Genomic DNA, 22,954 nt, shown 5'->3' on the forward strand with positions numbered 1-22,954 from the left:
AAGGTGTATTTTCCATATGTTATATCGAAAATAATATCATTTTAGTGGACTTTTTATATATAAATTTAATTTATTGTTTTCATAAAACAACTAGATCTTTTATATATGATTGGTAAACTTGAGTTTACTGCTTACATGAAATACTTTTACATTTTATCAAACTTAAACAATACAATTTAGAAATATTGTATTGCCTCAAAGAAGACATATAATCCAATGGTCTTATATATAAATATCAAGATCACATACTTTTATAGATCGATTTATCTTTTATCCTACTATATTTTTTAAACTATCAATTTTATCTTTATATAAAAAAATTGATAATTTAAGAAATAGAGAAGTATATACATATTTTATCTATAAAATAAGTAAATTTCAAGTTTTATAAAAATATTGACTATCTTGTATTTGCGAGAAGCAGATATATATATTTAATAAGTTTTGTATATAGTTCTCTTTAGTTCGTGCTTTGCAAAGTCAGTTTAAAACAGTCATCTTCTCTAACGAAGTTGGACAAGAAAGATTGGTAATACGTATTTGTTGCATCACGTACCTACATTAAGAAGAGTCTGACGATATCGCTTTGTCCCATCGAGAAGTAACCAAGCCCCTGCAGCCCCATGTATTCCCGTGGCGAGAATTTGCACCATGACACCCGTCACGACGATGACCCAGCCCCAACCATTTTCGGGATAATAATGTTGTCTTATAGTACAACGCGCGGCATACCTGACATATATGTACATAAGACTAAAAAATCACGTTCGATAGATATTACATACACAGTATTTACGTTGGAAATATAATTCAGATTTTATTACCATGAATAGTTTTCAATGACGTTTTATTAAAAAAAAAAAATAGTTTTATAATATACGCATCAGTTGTTATCTAATAATATTATCTGATTTTAAAATATTTTGTATCAAATAATAATTAAGGGAGAAATTAATTCCTTCAATCAATTTAAAATGACTTGGGCTTTGATGAGAAAAAATCACAGATCGATACAAATGTGTCAGAATCAGTTAAATTCGCGATAAGTTTTATTCAATTTATTCTGACGCAGGAAAATTATTCCAGTTGCAACAGTTTGTATGTCAAACCTAAGATCAGGATTCACATCTTCTTCAATTCCCTTCGGTGCTCGAGGGGATACTATTCCGTCGCATTCCCCGGAAAAAGAACGCTCGCCGGAAATCGCGACCCCGCTGTCCTCGTAAGCGGGATTTTGAACGACAACTTTGCCGTTGCGTTCAGACTTCTTCATTTCGGGAGAGATTGAGAGAACAACTAATTTCTTCGGCACTAACACAGTGATATACGCGACGCGATTATTTTTTTCGATACCATAATGTTCATTCTTACCAGATGCTGCTCGTTCGTCATGATACGATTTTATTGGCCATCACTGACGTCCTTGATCAGTTCTGATTTAAATCATTTGCAAATTCTCATTTTTAGTTGTCTTATAATTTATTAAAAACGGAAATGAACATTAGATTAGACTTATAATCTAAAATTAAAATAGAATATTTGATTTTTGACGATTTTCTTAAAATTTTTTTTTTAAACGAATAATAGTAGTAAATTAACTTTAAATTCTGATCATCTAAATTTTATTTAGTACTTCCATTATCTATTGTTATTATGTCCATGATGTAATTAAACGGAATAATTAAAACAATCTTTAGGCAAATGATATGACGTAAAGGACGTTTCAGATATTAAATTACGGATCATTAAACCTAGGTTGCATTTCGCGGTATTTAATATTAAAAAGACAGTTATAAAAGATTAAGAGATATTAAAGTTAGGATCAAAGAAGTTAACCGAAATCCGTGAGATAATGCACATTTCTAGTCGTAAAACGCATTTCATCGTTATAGTGACGTTCGTAGCATGTTCAGTGGTTATATCATATGTACACATGTAAGTGCATTATGCTAAAAGCTAGGCAAACAGGGTTTATAAAAAGGAAATCAAGAAGGCTTGCAGAATGGTGAGTGGAAGGCGGATACGAATCCGAGAAGGAAATAAAGAAGAAGGAAGAAAGGAAAAAATGAGAATGAAAAGGAAAACGAGAGATGGGTTAGAGCACGTCGTGCTTTTAGCACGGTCAGTCCTGCCAATTCAGCGATTGTGTAATTTCGAGAGAGAGTAATCGATCCATAACTTACAATCCTTCGAACGACTTATGCACTCACGTATATCTTGCATTTAATATTCTTGTATTCAAGGAAATTTGCCGTAACAGTTGCGCGCGATAGAAACTTTTTCCGGAAATACTTGCTCCGGTCCGGAATTAAATCGCTTCGACATTTTCCCTTATTTGATTGGATTAAAATGGAAAGAATTTTAAAATGGAGCTACATTTTAGAAAGCGGTTCTCTGTCTCATTTTGCATAAAAGAAACTTTTTTCAACTGTATTAATTTTGCAATATTTTAAAACAAATGAATGATAGTACACATTGAATGGTGTAATATTTAATTAGAATAACATTTAAATTTAAATATAAAATAATTTAATGTAAAGGAGGGAGGCGACCCTACACGATCAATAATACTGTCAGTATTAACAAATGATAAAACTGACAATGTTATTGATCGTGGTTAATATATTGATGGATTGACGTAGAATACTGACGTGATCTGGATTTTTATTCCCGAGCATCAGTATTGCTTTATTAGGATCCATGTCACAGTACAATGGATATTGTATATAAAACTAAAGTAAAATATATTGCCAATAATACTGATTGTATAAGGTTGTAAAAATACTAAAAATATTGATACGTACTATCAGTATTACTGATTCAATATTACTGATCAGTATTATTGACCGTATGTAGGGTCGCCTTAAGAACGCGCGTTTACGTTTTTAAAGATACATTAAAAAATGTTTTTTGCATTTATATTTCTCGGACTTTTAATTCTAAGCTTTTTTTTTTGTGTTTAATTTTGGATCATAAAGTGATTTTTTAAACTCGTATAAATGAATTAAAAGGAATTATTGAATAATATACATTATTCTGAAACATTTGAATAATAAAGATTGATCTATTTTAATCTTACTTAAATCATTTACATTACAATCGGAATATCCCGCCAACACGACTTTGAGGAAACTCAACTATAATTTGCGTGCCGGTAACGTTACCACGATAAAAATATAGCCATACGGCCAGTTTCAAACGTAAGGGGGTCAACGGTGCTACGTGATGCGGAATCTCGTTGACGCAATGATTCCCAAAATGTGTGGTACCCGACACGATCACTTTACTTGAGTTCTTTTCAAGTAACAATCTTCCTTTTCGCCTCGCTAATTGATAATCTTTTATACACAAAGTTCTGCTTTAATTTTATCGCTTACTTTTATTGTAACCTGTTCTATTGAATACTGAATTATATATATTTTATGTATTATATTTTATCAGATGCGATAGACTCTTTCAATTTATGCGTGATTTACATCGATAGAGAGATACGATATATATTAATTTATATATATTGAATTTGCACACGGATGCGTCGGATTTTTCGGAATAATTTATGCGTAATAGCAATAATTTATCCACACGTTTTCCCCGTATCGCGTGTCCCGATTGGAGGGATCGTTGGAACGCTAGATGAGAGACGCGTTGCCAAACACCGACTGGGTTCATCGAGGTGGATCAGAACAGACGCGCACTTCGCGAACTGAGCTTGCGTAGGGGAAACGAGTAGACCAATCCTCTTGTTCCCTTGGGTTCGCCACGTGTTTTCGTGGGCAATGGGGTTCACTACGGGATTTATCACAAAACGAGATGAAACTTTGATTTGTAACGGTATTATTTGGTAACGATTGATCAAATTTTATTGTTATCTATGTTCGAGATACGTGTTCTCAATAGAGTAAATTATTACGAACTTCTTATACATAGAAGAATAACATAAAATTAATTTACCGAAATTAGGAAATAACTGTAAGCTATGGCTTGGTTTCTTCAGCCAAATTAATTATATAAACGAAAATTTTCGAAATCATACACAAATAATAGCTCGAGTAGAGTTAATTTTCATACAAAGAAGGTTAAAGTATTTGATTCTTATGAAATTTCTGACCAAAAAAAAGACTTGCCATTTATCAAAATTTTAACGAAATTTTTAAAAATAATAATAAGAAAAAAGGAAATTTTAGAACAGATCAAACTATGTAAAAATTTGTTTCTGTGTAATATAAAATTATAAAATAAAAAATTTTATCATAAAAATTTATTATTCATAAAATCGACGACGACAGGTTTTCACACGTCCAAAGTATCCGCTGCACGGTAATCGAGCAGGTAGAATAAGTACATTATGGACACAATATCAGTTTACGATATCATCCTGATACGATCACGTTATGTATTAGTGATTATGTGTAATTGAACGGTTTAAAATATGCGTCGGTGCTTTTGTAAATTATGCAAGATAGAAGCAAACCCCGGGTAATATTAACCATAAATCGCACATTGATTACAAGTGAAGTACGTTTAATCAATATACATATTGTTTTAATTTTTGTCTCCTGTTTTCTGTTTTATCTGACTGTTGTCTTAGTCCATAGATTACTCGGCTTACCAACCGGCTGTGACACTAATTTAAATTTAAGGATCCAGGCTCGTTCTCGTCATGTGTAGTAGAGAGGCTAAACTTTGTTAATTAATTTATTTTACACACTGAGATCCGTTCCTCTCATCGCCCCTTCTATTTAATTATTGTTTTTTTTTCAGAATTTTGTTAATCTTTATTAATACATATTTAAAAATAATGTTATTTTAATAAAAAATAAATAGTCACAAAATACAAAACATTAAATATTTCTGATATCGTCATTTAAGATTATCTTTGAGCAATCATTTTACATTTCATAAAATAAGTTGCCAAGCAACATATTCTCAATTTTTATAACTTTATCTTGACGCAAATTACATGTCGAGATAAAGTTATAAAAGAGCTCGCTCGACATACTTCATTAAGTGAATGGTAAATAACTTGAGGGTGGGCAAAATGATACACCTGTGCATTATTTGCCATCCACTTAATGAAGTGTGTCGAGCTCTTTTACAACTTTATCTCGACGTATAATTTACGTGAGAAAATATATCGTTCGGCAATTTATTTTATGAAATGTAAAATGATTGCTCAAAGATGTGATAAATGACGAGAACCACCCTGGATCTTTAAATTTAAATTAGTGTCAATCACAGCCGGTTGGTAAGCTGAGTGATCTATGGATTAAGACTTCTAGATGAAACAGAAAATAGGAGATCAAAATTGAAGCGAATAAATGAACGTGAAGGACAGTATTAAGATAAATAGTATAAAAAGATGTATAAAAAGAAGTTCATAAAATTAATAAATAAAAAACAATCAGCAATTAAAATGTTTAAAATGTCACGAATGTTTGGAAATTTAAAATATAAAAACACCTTTAGATAATGAAATATATTGTATTAATTTTAAAATACAGAGTGGTTTTCTATCATTGCACAATATTTGATACATAATTCATTGATAAACGGAAAGTTAATATTTCTTTAATGGATAATAAATGTATTTTGAATAGTTTATAATTGTGAGAAAAAAAACATCTTTATTAAAGAAGAAAAATATCTTTATTAAAAAAAAAAATTAACTTTATTTGACTATATAGCATAATCTTATATATAATTTGATACTAACAGCTTATAAAATTTAAATTAATTATATAAAATATAAAAATATAATATAAATTATATTGATAAAGATTTTTTATTTTTATCTACAGTTTCGATATTTTTATCTACATTTTTATCTACATGGCGATCGAGGAGATAGAAAAACCATAAAAAGGAAACGTTTCGAAATGCAATAATTCAAACGATAAATCGGTACCGAAGGCCTATCTCATCGTCATGACAAGGGTCATAAAATAAATGCGATATATAGGAAAAAGTTTCTATGGTCACAAAAGCACCTTTTGCTGCACGCCTGGATAGGCGTCGATCTGAAAGATAGTAGCGTTCCTTCCGTTGCGACGTCCTGTTCCTTGCTTTTTATACTACACAGTTGGAAGAAATGTGTTGAATTTAACATAAATCGCATGTCCCAAACGGTCCACTCAAATTTTTGAGTTTATTTTACACAAGATGAATATGTTAGAAGGTAACACAAATATTATGTAAGAGAATAAATACAAAGAAAGATCACATCGACACAGTTTGTAAACAAATCATGAAAGCATATCTTTTGTCAGAAAATTAACATTTATATGTTAAATTAAAACACAGATTTTATTCATTTGTCTTAGAATTTACGTTTTAAAACACATTATTATTATGTTACTTGTTTACTTACTCATAAATTGTATCATTTTGACACTTAAAAACATTGAATATCTCAATTTCAAATCTTGAAAAAAATCTTTAAATAACATAATCATATTATGTTAAATTAACACTTGAATATGTTCAAAAATTCAACACAAATTGTTAACAAGAACGTGAGTGGACCGTTTCGAACACAAATACACAAATTTTTTTACTGTGTATGTAACATAAATTTAAGTTTAACGACCTTTTTCTGCGATAATAATGATGATTTTATACCTCAACATTATTGATTCAATTCTCATTCAATTATGTTCTATATAACAGAGTTGACAAATTAGATTAAAAAATAAAATGAAAAATTCAAACAAACTTTCGGTACAAAAATTTAAAAAACTAACGAGAAATCTCTTATGAAACAAATATTCCAAGTTTGCTTAACTGTCTTATTTCACAATTTGAGATTTCTATTTTAGATATTATTACAAAAGTAAATTATTTTTTAAAGTTAAATTAATTATAATAGATTATTATAAATTATTATTATTACTATAAATTAATTATTATTATATTACTTTTAAAAAAAACTTGCTTTTTATATGATTTTATTATCGGAAATTATTGCAATTGCTCTTTTGTAATTATTTCGAATAAATTTTATTCATTGTCTGATGAGGTGTATTTTATTGGAATGATGATTAGATAATCATATTTAAATAGTAGATAGTGCTATTAGTTAACTAGCAGTACATTGCTAAATATGATAAAGCGATTAATTTTACAATCACTTTAATTGAGCTACGTTATATGTTTTACACATACTTTGTGTATCTTATTTCGATAAGCCGTTTCTTTCCTAAAGTTTCGGAAAATATAATATACAATATCAGAGGGAAAAATGTTATAAATCAATTCTATTTTGGCGTTTCTATCAAAATGAACGAGGCGCACAATGAACGATGCTCAACAATATTTGCTAACATCATTGCAATAGGATACATTCAAAGCGCTAAATAATTTAAAAGATCAGTGTCAGTCGTCACAATAAACATCGTACACGTAGTTTTTGCAGATCACTTCTCGAGGCCGTATCGTTAAGACGGCGCCGACGATGATGCCTATTTTTACCGTGGAACTACATTGCAGCTGTCGAATCACGGGCCATTATAAATCCCGCGCGAGCCACAACAGGATTTCGTCATCTTAAACGCTTTGTCTCAAAGAGATAGCATAACTAATCACATTGTTGTCTTCACAATATGCATCTCTTTTGAGCGTTTCGAACGCTTTACTCTTGCAGTCGTTTCGATGAGATCGAATCATGTTAGATCCCTCGATGATTAGAGCATAAAATCCGAATGTCCTGGGCGACGGTGGTAACACGAGCCATAATTTTATTGCTGTTTCTGAAAGATGATTGTTCCTTTTTGTGGTTCATCGATTTTTCTCGAGCTTATGTTCTGACAAATTCGGAATTTTATGATGCAGGTTAAAAAATTTGTGCACGGAAAGGACGATTTTGCTGAAGCATTTAAAAATTTAGCTAGATACAAATCTGAAAATAATTTTAAGGACTATCAAAATAATTATATAGTTTAAATCAGTTTCTAGAATGTCAAAACTTTATAGCATCATTATTTTGATGGTCCAATAAAGTTATTTTCTCTATATCTAGCTAAATTTTTATATGCTTCAGCAAAATGGTTCTTTCCTTGTATAACACATTCAAACTTGACAATCACACAGAGTAAATTAAACCCGATCACTTTCGTTTGTTTCAATATTTATTTAAAATAGTTGTTAAATAAATATTAATACAATGTTTCAAGCACATGACAAGTCGTATTTTGCATCAAAAAAGATTTTAACAATATTTTTTTTAAAGATATTCAAAATGCTTTCTTGTTGTTACTTTATTCATTTAATTATTCATTAAATGATAAATTATATATTATAATGACAAATAAAATTTATACGAAAAGTATAAATATACTAACACGTAACGAAAAAGATTAGAAACATTTAATTTGAAAGTAATAAAATACACAATGTCACATGACTGTACATTAGAGTACCATCCTTAGACAGTGAAGCAAATATAAGCAAACATAAGCTGAAAATAATCCATTAAACTCTTTTGCTTGCACGTATTCAGGGTATTATTATTATTTTGGAAAGCTTGTTAACTCATGGATCTAAGTTATGGGGATAATGGCGATGAAAAAATAAAAAATATCGATGATCGAATTACTAATGTTGTTTCTCGTGATTAATAAATTAATTTTCCTAAATGGCAGTCTGCTTTCTTATCTCTTATTCTCTTTCAATTCGCTAACTAATCCCGTCAAGCACGTTAAGATCGTAACATTAATAGCCTTCCGCAATCCTAGACGATTCGTTCATGCGAGTGGTCAGAGTGCGACGAGAGTCTCAATGTCAAGGTTCTTGAGAAGTGGAGGTGAACTCAGATAAGTCGTACGATGGCGATTGTAGTGAGCCGAATCCACGGTAATCCGCTTTTAACTTCTCGAGGGGGAGTTCCAAGATCCTCGTGAATTGCTATCGCTGTTTCCGATTACTATAGCGAGAGGGAATTACGCGCATCAATATGAGGGCTTCTAAGAGAATTAAATATAAACATATTAAAGACATAAATAGATACAGTCGTTTACTTTAAATTTAGTTTTTAATTATTTTTAATTGGGTTTAACACCAATATTTTTTATATATGTCATTCTGTTAGTTATAATTTAAAAAGAAAAATTTGAGATAAAAAGAACATTATTAATTTGAAAGCTTTCTTTGTGCACAAATTTCATATATAAGGGATATAATAATCGTCTTAAAATCCAAACAATCAGGTATTTGATACAATTTTAAAGAAATAATATTTTATATATATATATATATATGAAAAATTTGTTTATTCCTCTTTTTATATCATTATTGCTGTTTTTTAAATTATTATTAATGAATCAGAAGAAATAATGGTAAATATGCCAATTAGGGGAAGCAGCTCCGATGACCTTAACCTTGACATGTGTGTCAAGATTATGACCCTGAGTAACCTCCACTAGGTTTTAGTCGTCGCTCATTATTCGTTAAAAAGTTATTAACAAAAAAATTTATCAATGAAACCTAACTTTTGAACACAGTTGTGCTCCAATGAAACAAATTCCTTGCTTTAACAATGCAAAATATTTTCTTATATAATTTCTTATATAACTTTGGAAAGGGGGAAGATGGGGTGGGAGTCGCTTCGCGTGGAAGTTATGTGCCCCTTGACAGAGGGGAGGTGGAGTGAGAGTCGCTTCCCGTGGAAAATTGTAAAATATACTTTAAAGCAGAAAATTTCTGTTTTATATAATAGAAAAGAGACATTTTTCAAACTTCTTTTGTTAATAACTTTTTAATGAATGACGAGCGACGGCTAAAATCTGATGGAGATTACTCAGGGTCGTGGCCTTGACAGCATATGTCAAGGTCAAGATCATCGGAGTTGCTTCCCCTATTTGGCGAAATAATTAATTAATTTACATATTTATCGATGTACTCTTATCGTATACCGTTTTCAATTTTATTCAAGAACAAAAAAATGAAAGATAATAATTTGATACAAAATAAAAAGGCGCATAATTAGAAACGCATCGTTAGGGTAGAAAAAAAAATAGGCGAGAGGATGATTCTAACCCTCAAAAGAAGGAACATAAGTCACTTAGCGAATTAGATTGCTATTGAATTATTAAGCACTTCTCTTTACCGCATAAGGAGAAGGAGATAGCTCGAGTAGTGAACAGCTTTCGGATTTCGTCGTCCGTTTATCAAACTGCCTGTTCTCGATCAATGTGTGTAACGAATCGAAAGGTCAATATGATTCATTGAGACGCGCAATATATTGATTAAGGGTTGACAAAGTTTTTTGGTAATTACTTTCTCTTAAAATCAGCAATTATGTGAATAATATCGTGTTAATATTGTATCAAAAATTTCTCGAGAAAAAATATTTAATTTTTATATCATTATAATAAAAACGTATAAAATTTTATGCACAAGGTAACTTATACCTATATATAAACTTTTTAAAGCTATTATACTTATAGTTAGAGTAAATAAGAGAAAAATAAATATATTAATTTGGGAAAGTTTATATACCTAAACTGGACATGTGTTTAATTTAAAGGCCAGAACCGGAAAGTTGAAATACTAATAAATTTAATGTTTATTATTTAAATTTCATGAAGCTTGTAATATCAATTTTTTATTATAATCAAGTGTAAAAAGTTTTAGACAATATTTGGTATAAAGCTCATATACAGGCACGAGCCTGACTTTCTTTCCAGTCATGTCTCTAATTTTTAAGCAGTTAATTAATATTACACTATTAATATCATAATATTATACTATTAAATGCATAATTGCTTTTTTGAAAGCTATTCAGTAAGCTAATCATTTCATTAATGAAATTGGTGAGACGGATAATGAAAGTGGAATAATCAAACGCTAATATTAAAAGCTATCTGTATTTCATCAGACAATGGAACAATGATACTAATATGAAGGGATGAAGAAAGTGTTCACTCAGAATCATTTGCTCCTTTAGGATTTATAGGATATATTTATGCCTTTATATCCAGTGGTCAAACGCCTCCGGGTCAAATGTCTCCGGGTGGTCTACTTTTGTCGTCGTTGATTAAACCTCGCGACATGAAAAATCACACAGATTCGTTATCACGAATGGAAGGATCACAGAGAATAGTTGGCGTGCTACGATAGATCACATTTGATTTATTAAAGTAAATTCATTCAAAAATTAATCAATTATTTTTCGCAGAGTTCAATATTTTATTTTGTCTGACGGTTGGGATAAAAAAATGAAAATATTAATGAAATATTTTGATAGTTAAATGACTTGAAGTTATAATATTTCCTCAATAAAGCGTAATTTTTATTGTTTTTTATCAATATTTTAAACTCCTTTGTATTTAAAATTCTGTTTTTTAAAGTTTTGTTAAAATAAATTGTATTAAATTTGAAACTATTTGAGCGATAAGGTCTTCTTAAATTAAAAACGTCATGAGCACTACCGTGTGAAGGTATTTTCATTTCATTACTTGTAACCAAAGTATATTCTGTCAAATGATTGCGTACAAATCCGTGGTTGGCAAGGCAGTTTCCTCCCAAAATATATTTTGAAACAAAATTATCTGATTTAGATAATCTTGCATTCAGAAAGTTGAAATTTATTATATAATATGTACATTGTATTTTATAAAAGGGTTATTATTGATTATATACTCTAATAAAATAAATGTATATTCTTATATGTAAAACTATTATTTTATCAGAATAATATTAACAATTCATAATAATTTTATTTTAACGTATTACATAATCATGTCATACTAAATATGTACAAATAGTTTATAATACGAGAAATTTGCTGTAAATAAATTCTAACTGGATCAGTCATGAGTTTACTTCGTGAAATATAAAATATAATGACTTCATTTTATAAAATTCTAATTACTTTAGAAAAATGAAAAGCGTTGGCATCGGCATGATAAGTTCCTGATTTCTGTCAGTGACAGAATAATAAAGTATGATCTCCGTTCCTTTTTACACGCATATCTTTACACTTGCGAATAGTGGAACGCTTTTTTAGCGCATTTTCTTGGTTATCTTTCTCTCTCTAGAACAGGCGATGCCTCTGACAGAAGGTTTGGGTTTATTCACTCAGATGACGAAGAGCCCGCTGGGACCCTCGAAAGATATGGTCATTGGTGCAAAAAATTATTTCACGGTAACCTCAATATTAAATACTGATATTTTCTGATAAAGTCATTATAATATATAAATTCAGTTATAAATTCGCTTATAAATATCTTAAAGAAATAAATTAGTATAATAACATTAATTATAAAAAATTTCATAATCCTAAATTTTTAAAATAATTTCAAATATTGTAAGAATAAAAATAAATATTTCAAATATGCGCATATGTTGCGGCAATTATAGAAATAATATTTAATCATATTAAATATTAAAAAAATGTTTATAACAAATCTGAAACTATTTTAACTCATTACGCATGCATATTTATATTTTATAATTATTTATGATTGCTATGCACATTGAGTATATTTATCATATGAGACTCAATTTCATTTAGATTTATCGGGATACAGAGAAAAGTTTTCATTATCTTATGCTTTTTATCAAAATCGACATTGCATCGTATTTAAAAAAACTGCTTTTCAGGAATTTTAACGGGAGTTGTTATGGACAAATTGTCTATAAGTACATGGAGAGAGAGAGAGAGAGAGAGAGAGAGAGAGAGAGAGAGAGAGAGAGAGAGAGTGTATATATATAATCTGTGTCAGAACAACTATTATTATCTCACAAATATCGTGATCGACTTGTTGCGCTCAAGCTCGTTCACTTGTTACTGCCTGGTCGTATTTTGAATTTATTCTTATACGTTTTATTAGTGAGAAAAATGTCTACTTACACTGTTGTAATGAATTTATAAGTCACTATTTATAATTATTCTGTTTATTACCGCAACAATTGTACGCAATCCATTATTTTAAATTAACTTTCGATTATTGCGTCTTTACCAGCTAACAATAAGTACAAAGAGACGAGCTGACATTATCTTATTGAGAGATTTTGTTAGAAATTTCGACTAATATGTTTATAATTAAAAAAGTGAAAATTTATTATCTTTGCTATCATTCATTCCTTATAAACAAATACTAAAAAATTACATGTGAGTGCAGCTGAAACATTGTATTATCCACTTTTATGAACAGATTAAAATCAAACTACAATCTCAGCTCTATTTACAAGAGATTATTTATTACTATACACAAAACCTTTAACGAATTTAGTATCAATTCATCATCTATTATTGGCTTAAAAAAGTTAGCAATTCGTCATCTTATCTCTTTTTCCCTTACCTATGAAATCGATTTTATGTAGAATCAATTAGAATAATTGAATTTTTTATCGGAGAATGTAATGAAATACAATAAATAATTAATTTTGTACGAAAACGTATTTCGTAGTCGATAGAAATTAGATCCTCGTACGTGACTGCAATATTGTATTGTCGATCGATGTAAGAAACATACTGTATACTGTAGGTACCTGGTAGATTTTTTTGGTACAAAGTTAAACTTAAATTCGAACACAAATAAATTATAAATTAAAACAACTTTTTAAGATTTATTTTATTTATTAAAATTTATTTCAATTTTACTTTATTCTTTTCCGTCCGTAACACACTGCACGAAAGATGCAAAGTTCAAAATATAGCAATATTAATTATATTTATTATATATATGTCATCACATATGAAGCAGCCTTTTCGTACAAAATCTTTCTTGAATACTATTTAGTTGTTTTAGAATTATCTATATATTTGTGGCCTAATAGAATTTTTTATTAAAAAAAATTTTTTATTTTAAAAAAGTTATATAACAGAATTAATTATGAAAAACTTTTTATCTCTCTTGTCTAAATGCAGAATAATATTTAAACACAACTCGTTTACTGTAATGATTTATTTCTGCAGTAACAGCTATAATGTTCAAATGTTTGATGCAGTCGTTAATTATACAGTGGAACAAATTTTGATTGATTTTTTATTTTCAAGAAGCAATGATTTTTTGTAAAACTTTTTAGAGTTTTTTTTTCAAAAATAAAGTTTTTCATTTCTCCAAATCTGTGGAGTGTGATGAAAATTTTTTAAATCTTATATTTTTGCACAGTATAAATATATAAGAATTATCATGCATAGCGTAACTGTCTCTATTAATGTGCCTTTTAGCCAATTTGCTTATTACTGAATTAATTATTAAATATTGCAGCTTTAATTTTATCTGTTTGCAATCAATATCGGTTTTTCAACTATTTCATTTTCTTATAATATTTCTTTAATCTAAAAAATGTTAATACTTTATAATGCTTTTGACAAAAATAGAAAACATGTTTTTGTCCCTATTAGTAAGTCCTCTAAGCGGTGATGGCCCTATTAATGTGTTCCCAATTTATTGTGTGCCTATCCACATTTGACTCATTTTAACATATAATTACTAAAACAGGTAATAAATTTAAGTTAATTGTTTATGTTAATATTACATAAATCATTACTTCAATTATATTTATTTTAAAGTATACTCATAACACAACATTCTCAGCTTCAATCCAGGCCCCTTAATAGGGACAAGCTTAAAATCTTACGGTGCGTATTAATTACTGGAGAGATTCACATAAATTCCTCATATCTTTCGAAAAATATTTAAAATATGTTAATACTCAAAAAATAAAATATTATTTTTGGTATCGTATGCATTAATAATTTAACTTAAGAAAAAAAATATTTTTTCTTATTTATTTGTGCTGGTTTTCTTTATAACTTATTGAAATACAAAAGCACATTAATAGGGACAGGCACAGTGATTGGGACAATTACCCTATCAGAGTTGAGAAACAGAAACTTTGTAACATAGTGTCAGATAAAAATCAAATTTAAAATAAATTCGATATTACGTCGTCTAACATTTCTTTACTTTTCAGCAATTCGTTAAATTCTTCGTGTCATATTCTTACTCAAATCTCGTAAAAGTTTTAATGACTTTTTCACTCTTCTTTGTTTCTTTTCTTCTTCCCTTGTTTAACATTCACGGATAATTTATTTCGAATATATTTCAAATAAATATGACTATAGAAAAAATTGACTTCGATGTAACGTTGATTCGTAGCACTGACGGATATATTTTCGTGCGACTAATAAATTCTCATTAGTTCTGCGAAGAAACAGATCGTTTCCGTGAAATGTTAAAGATTCATTATTAAACTGTCTAGATGCGAATCTAAGACAACTGAAGAGAATATGCATAGAAAAGATATATTCAAAGCGCAATATCCAGATAACTGAAACATAATTCGCAGATATTCAGTAGTCGTTATAATAATGGCAAGCGGCGATAGTCATCATCAATGAATTAGTGTTGGCAATATAAGTGAAAAAATTAAATTCTACTTCTAAATTCAATTAGATTGTGTGAAATGGTTTGAATGGGTGCGCGCGTACAATTAGTTTAAAATCAATTACACGATAATTGCAGCTACGCTCACAGTCACTACGGGCGTAATTAAGGTGTTATAAATAAGAGCAAATTGTAAAGAATGTCATATTTCTTTATACCCATTCTCCAATATTCGTGTCGTAAGATTACTACAAAATCTTAAAAACTATTGTAAAATGTGTTTAGGAAAATAGTATTTAAGAAAAATGTATAAATATATATATTATAAATATATTATAGATACATATAATAAAAGATTACTTTCATTTAAATAATGAAATTTATTGACGATATTTTAAATACATTTGACGATATCAAATCAATAATAACATTTAAAGTAATAATAACGTTAATAAGAAGCTTATGTGAAATTCTTTCGCGTTGCATGTAAAAGTGACGAATGTCGACATTCACGACTAACGTATTCATCCGGGAACAATATTTTTTGGCAGGCAACGTGCAAGTCGTTAAATTTATTGCAAACCGAAGGATTTACAGATGCAATTTACGCGCAATGGTACACGTCTGGTACGCATTTTCAGTATTAAGAATATTCGCGACAGATAGACAAACGGGCGCACGTAGAGAGAGAAAGGGAAAACAGGAAAGAGAAAACAAAAAGTACGAAAGGTCGACGTCTTTTTTACGGAGCTCGTCTCGAGTCGCAGTGGACAATTTCGGGCGACGTCTTACGGAAACCGTAAAGCGTTTCTCGATTACAATTGCGGTAACGATGTCCACCGAGAAAGAGATTTCCAGAGATAACCGAATCTCCTTAGACGTTGGAGTAGTCTTGCATTTTCGTATCGAAGATCGTCTCGATTATATTTTCGAGTTAATCCGTACAGGAAAACGAAAAATGTAATTTAAATTGTTGTTTAATTGAAAAAACTTTCTTCATCCCTCTTGTGATAATAAATAAATAAATGAAAAGAAATGATAAGATATTGATAAGAATTGATAAGCAGATACTTATCAAGCAAAATTCAAATCTGTCAAAATTTATTAATATTAATTAATTTCGGCTTAAAATTACATATATACATATCATGTAATTATTTATATAATACAGTAATATATATTTATCTCGTGGCTACTCGAATGTTGCGTATACAAGCAGTGAGTTATTGATGAAGCAGTAATAATGTTTAATCCTTTTTTTAAAGAGCTCAAGCGAAAGGACATGATAAACATCAAGGATGTTTGCAAACCATTATATTTTACCGACAACGAGATACCTCTTTGTCTTTGAATGCGAATGTACGCGTTGCATAAGATGGAAAAGATGATTGATGAAATATCAGTTTAGTTTTTGCAAGTTATACGCTAGTTTATTGTGCACAATTTTTATAGATATATTAATTTTATTAATGTTTCTTAAAAGAGAGCATAACATTGTTAGTGATGTTGTTAACCTGATGTTTAAATTGCACTTTATCTAATAATTTATATAAAATTTATATTTTTTTTAATAGAGAGAATTATTTTTATTAGAAAAGTTTTTTTAATACAATTTTGTTCTATCATTTATTTTAAGTTTTTTTTATACTTTTCCGTACAAGAAATTTTGTAAATATAGATTAACGCGTTTTATTATATTTCGGGTTTTATTATTTTATTACTTCGATTTTTTTTATTATTTTACTGGTTATTTTATTTCTTAATATAAAAAATGTTTTGGTGTATCTCGTACGCAACGCTAAGAAGACACATTTTCGTGCGTGTTTCGTTTATGTTCGGCGGTATTTTTGCGTAGGTCGTAATTTCATTATTTTACGAGGTCCAATTTGTGGGTTAAAAAATCGCTTGTGACTAAAGTTTCTACATTTATATTTCAAAGATGCGAATTGTTTATTTGTTTTTTTCAAATTATATTTTATATATTTGTGAGTTACGTGTGATTTATTTGTAGTACTCAAATTATATATATAGCACTATAATAAATTTTTAGTACATTAGATTCTCTTTATTCATACTTATAGTTTTTATATTTAATTTTTGAGAAAACGTATAATATTATATATAAAAATTTTAAATATATTTTTATATAATCTTATAGTTTTAAAGATATTAAATTGTACTATACAAGATGTCCCCAAATTAAATGTCAAAATTTCGGAAGAGTATAAGAGATCGATAAACTAAGAAAACGAAACAAACGAACAAATTTCTAAAGAACTCTTTTTCCTTAGTTTGTTAATCTTTTACACGCTTCCAAAGTTTTAACATTTAATTTGGGAACACCTTGTATATTAAGTAAGAAAAATACAATACTTAAATATTAAAAATGTTACATATATACTGCAGTAAACTTATGATTATTGCGGTAAAGATTTTTTCTGGGGAGGGGACACCAATGTCACCAGCACATCTTCTTATCAAGGGTGCTTACAAACCGAAAGCACAGTATGTATTCCATTTTCAGATGGATTATTAATTTAATACTTAATATTTAGAATCTCTTAGAGAGAACTAGAAGTACCAATAAATGAATCATAATTATTAATTTTCCAAATATTGAGTTTAATCCCACGATATTTATGCACATGTGTATTGATCAAATGTTATATGTATATCACGGATAATGTGTTTATCAAATATTTTTATTTAATTAATATATTTTGTTGATACATATTACTTATTTCATTAATCTTTACACAAAAAATAATTACATTTGTTCTGAAAAATTCTCTTTAAATCATAAGAAATATTTCTGATGACAAAAGTCGATAAATTTTTAATACGTGAATATACTCTTCCGTCCGTTAAATTCTGCAATATTGTGGATATAATAGCATGCTAATTGAAATCTAATGAAAGAAATTTTTGATAATAATATAACCCTTAAGTGAAACTGAAATAGAGAGAATCTTTCCCTTTTTTCTCATTTTTTTTAAAGAGAAACGTATCTGTCCAACAATAGGCATTTTAGACTTTATCTTGATGGACTTCATGTCGACTTAGCGCGTTGAAAGCATCCACTACGGGGAGTTGAAAAAACTTTTTAAGCCCGGGAATTTTTATCACGTGTCTTTCAGGATATGGAAACTGCAGTAGATTATTTAAATACTTTAAAATTAAATAAGCATTTATGTACGAATTATAATTTTTTATTTTAAATATTAAAATATTTAATTATCCATTTTAATATTACAAATTTCTTAAATGTTCTAATTATATAAGATGTACATTGAATGAGATATTAAAAAAACGCTTCAAATTTATATAATATTTGCACGTTTAGAAGCTTTCGCAAGATTTTCGAAATAATTTTACATATTAGATATATATATTTCATGTTTGTATCTAATTATGCGCTATTTTATTTCCTACTTTTCATTTTTGCTCTTGTATCTTTTATTCCTATGTATTTGAAAACAATTATAAAATTTTATTGTATTTTTTATGTATTAATGTTTCTATATTTTTATCGGCATATATAAAAAATTGCAGAGAACGACACTGCTTTATTCTTTTAAGCAATAAGGGAATTGCAGTAAATATGATGAATCTTTATTTTCGCTCTGCACGATATAAATTTAGAAAATTTATAAAAAATTTTAGGAAAAAATTAGAAGAACCGAAAATGCGCTTGTCAAATATTCGTGCGTAATATACGATGAATTGTGCAAAAGTTTGAAATACAATTTCTTATAAATATAAATTGGTTCTATATAGTTGGCAAAATCATATGCATTACCTTTCAAAAAAGGATATATGGTGGTGTTTGTAACAAATGCTTTATTACGAATTAAATCTGAATTTGCCGCGCATCAAGCTGTAATATTGAATCTCATTGAAATGCAATTAGTTCCGTCACAAGTAGTTTTCAATGGTATACTTTGGTTTGTCGGTGGCAAATTTTCAATGCTTTAAATTTTTATTTTGCTGATAAAAAATTCAAATTTTGAAGTATTTTCTTTTATAATTTATATTGAATATTTGTTTCATATTCACAATAATTGTTTATACTAGCTTTAAATTTATTTGGATTAATTTATTGTGATTTGCACTATTAATAAAAAGTATCTCTGTTTTGAAACTATTAAGAAATTTTTAATTTAATTTTTTTTTTAAATATAGGTTCTACGAGATTATAGTAATTACGAAATAAATTGGAAATATATAAATACTTAATGCGTGAATCTCAAGGAAATCCGAAAATATGTTTTAACAAAAGATTGCTAATTAAGCGTTAAATTATTAGCTGTAAATATTTATTTTATTATAAATTATAATGTCAGAGATTAATTTTCATGAGAAATTAAAAAAATGTGAATTGAATTTTAGCAAAAAACAAAATATTTGCGTAACAGTAGTAACGAATGAGCAATAATTACAAATGAAGTAACATGTAAATGGATCATATAAAAGGCAGGCGACAGGTTTTTGACGATGATGGAACTTTATTACTCTAGGCCAATGTCTTTAAGAGATGTGTTCGAAGCAGGTATTTAAGTACGTCAACAAAAAATTGATCTGTCGCTCTCTTCACGCATTTTCAGATTTTTTGCTCTCATCTGAAATTCATGGATCTTATCATATGCGTCAATTCATCACCTGATGTCTGACATTCTTTCTCGGGACCAGAGTAAAACGAATATAAAGTACTCATTAGTATTCGTTATTTCCTCATTGTCTATAACTGACAATAATGCATTTCTTTAAAGTTCATTGTAATATTGATGCATTTGATGAAAATAATATTTGTTATATAATTGTTACAAAACGTTTGATAACTGATACAAATCGTATCAGTTAATAACTCACATTAATCATTTTTCCGATCAATACACATTTCAACACTAGTCAACACATATTTTTATAATCTATATATTTTTTACGCATAAAAATCTTATCGCATTTAATTTTATGGCTCTGCTTGTGTTCTTTGCAATCGATCTCATGAGTATGACAAGGGAAGCAATTAGACGAATAATTAAATAGGAATGACTGGACTATCTAAAGAGAGAACCAATGTGCACGCCAAGGTCTGCACATTCACATACGTGTACGTGTGCAAAGAGCACTTTCTCGCGGCTTGTCTCAAACGAGAACAGGATCAACGCTCTGATACAAATCCGCTTTGATGACGTCAGTTTTCTAGTAGCTTAATTCATTCCGATTAAAAAAATCGCAAACTTTTTCTATTTGAATTTGATGAATCTCATATGTTTCGAATTTATTTCAAAAGCTATCTTTTCCAATTTATATATTGTACGGATATAGAAATGAAAACTTATTTTTTCAAACTCTTGTAAAATATATTTACAGCTTAGTAAAAATATAGCTTAGGGATAAATATGTATTTTTTGTTTCAAGATTTTCAGGTAATTTGTCAGAATATTCTCTGCATGTTCTTTTTTAATTGCTTGACACATTTTGCATGAATCTCCATATTCATGTAACTAACGATTATGCATTCGTCAAATTCACTCGTGTTATCTCGCAACAGAGAATTCCTTTGGTGTGACCATAAAGCGGCACGTTAGTATACCAGTTTTTGCAACCATCGTCGTTTGCGATACCGCAATTTCGCCCCTTATGTCGTGATGTGATAGCTTCCGTTTCGCGGGATATCTGGGCCAATGTAAAGACGAAGGAAAGACCATGTGTCGTCATTTCTATGCGCAAAATTTCTTATAACGAAAGATCATTACAGTTGGCCCATTCATTGACACAAATTCCGTTAGATCTCATTGGATTATTTTTGCTGTGTTTTTCGCGAAAACTGAGATATATTTTAAAATTCGCCATTGATTGATTGAGACGATTATATTTGCACGCGCGCATCTGCGTTGAATTGTATTATTTATTTATATAATTTAGTTTGTTTTCGTAGTTTTAAATAAAAAAATTGAAATTTTATATTACACACTAAATCCATTACATATTTTTGCAAATGTCAGAAACGGAAGAAATTTAGAGGCAAATTTTAAAAAGATATATTATCAAATTTTATCCTCTTGAACTATTAATATAAAGAAACGTTATACTAGTTTCTATTAATACTAGTTTTTAATATCAATAATAATTTATTTTCTAACATTGTTTTATACAATTTTAACATTTTATGAGATATTTTACGATATGATATTTTATAATAGGTAAATGATCCGTATGACCCGACATTACATTTTACGTACCGCGATGACTTTTCTGTGTCACATTTTTCAAATAAGTAGTGTTAAGCGTGATAAAAACGCCGCTTATTAAGCACAACTGCAGGAACAAATCGTGATTTTTCGCTTCTGGTTGATTGCCAACGAGGTAATGTGCACGCGTATGGTTCCTGTAGGGATAATGTCGCAAAGTACCCGATGTTAAAAGCAGCAATGTTAAAAATGTATCTCGATTTTGCCGCCGCTCGAGACAGCCATAATACCAGATAATACGTTTCGCGATCATTCTCGGTAATTACGTTCTCTTTTTTTCTTTCTCCTTTCTAAATTAAAGTCATTGTCATTACTTTATTCTAAAAGAATTCCGCCGATATATCTTACTTTTCGAAAATTACGTTAATGAATGACTGTATCTTTTTCTTCGATCTTACGTTATTTCTAGCTTTTGTCTTACTGAAGGTTTTACACACAGAAAAATATCAATCTACTGCTAAAATAAGTGATTACTCAATTTATTTTCTTTCTTTTAAGTAATGGTTATCTTTAACAAAGAATATTTTCTTGATAATAATCTTAATATATACTTATTACGAAACTTAAAAAACTCATTATTATATATTCAAAACAAGAATTTATTTTTTTTGAAGAATATTATGAGTCACATATAAAATTGATTGAAAGAATGAAGTTTTCATATAATAAGCAAATCAAATGTGTTTTAATTTAATAAAGTTGATTGAAGTATTGAATTTACTAGGATTCAGAATATAATTTGAATAAATTTAATGCTTCTGATGAACTTATGATAGATTTACGAATATATTATATGAATTTTTGAAATAAATAATTATTACTTGCATAGAGTAATTATTACTATTTCTCTGTGTGTACGTTTAAATTAAAGAAAACTTGACTCAATCAATTTTTTTTTATTTAAGAGTATCAATTGGTTCGATACGCAAATATACGGTTGATCAAATTTAATAATCGTTAATTAATATAGTAGCTAACAAAAATAAAACTGTTTACTTTAGAGGAAAGTCGCCGATACTGACATAGGTCTCCTAAAGAGTTTCTGAGAAATAAGGTGACCCCCTTATTTCTCAGAAACTAACTATTGTTATTAATAGCACTTTATTAATACTAATAAAATCATGATCTGTTTAGCTAATTAAAGAAGTACAAACTCATAATTCATATATTTGTTGCTTATTTCTATACCAAATCAGCTAAAAACCAATTCTATAAATCCGAGAAAAAAATTCTTACGGTGTTCTTTTGCAAATTGCGTAATTAAAATAATAGTGACTGTATTATTGATAATATTATGTCATTTTAAATGTTTATAGTTTCATAAATTAGTTTTCTTTACAGAATAGGATATATCTTTATTTATAAAAT

General features: G+C 28.7%; 1 protein-coding gene across 1 annotated transcript in view; it reads right to left on the reverse strand.

The window, feature by feature from the left end:
- Positions 1-22,954, reverse strand: part of LOC108771070 (uncharacterized) — a 34,807-nt gene that overhangs the window by 9,936 nt on the left and 1,917 nt on the right. The window lies entirely within an intron of this gene.

The sequence above is a fragment of the Trachymyrmex cornetzi genome, unplaced genomic scaffold (genome assembly GCF_001594075.2).
Source record: "Trachymyrmex cornetzi isolate Tcor2-1 unplaced genomic scaffold, Tcor1.1 scaffold1388, whole genome shotgun sequence".
Lineage (NCBI taxonomy): Eukaryota > Metazoa > Arthropoda > Insecta > Hymenoptera > Formicidae > Trachymyrmex > Trachymyrmex cornetzi.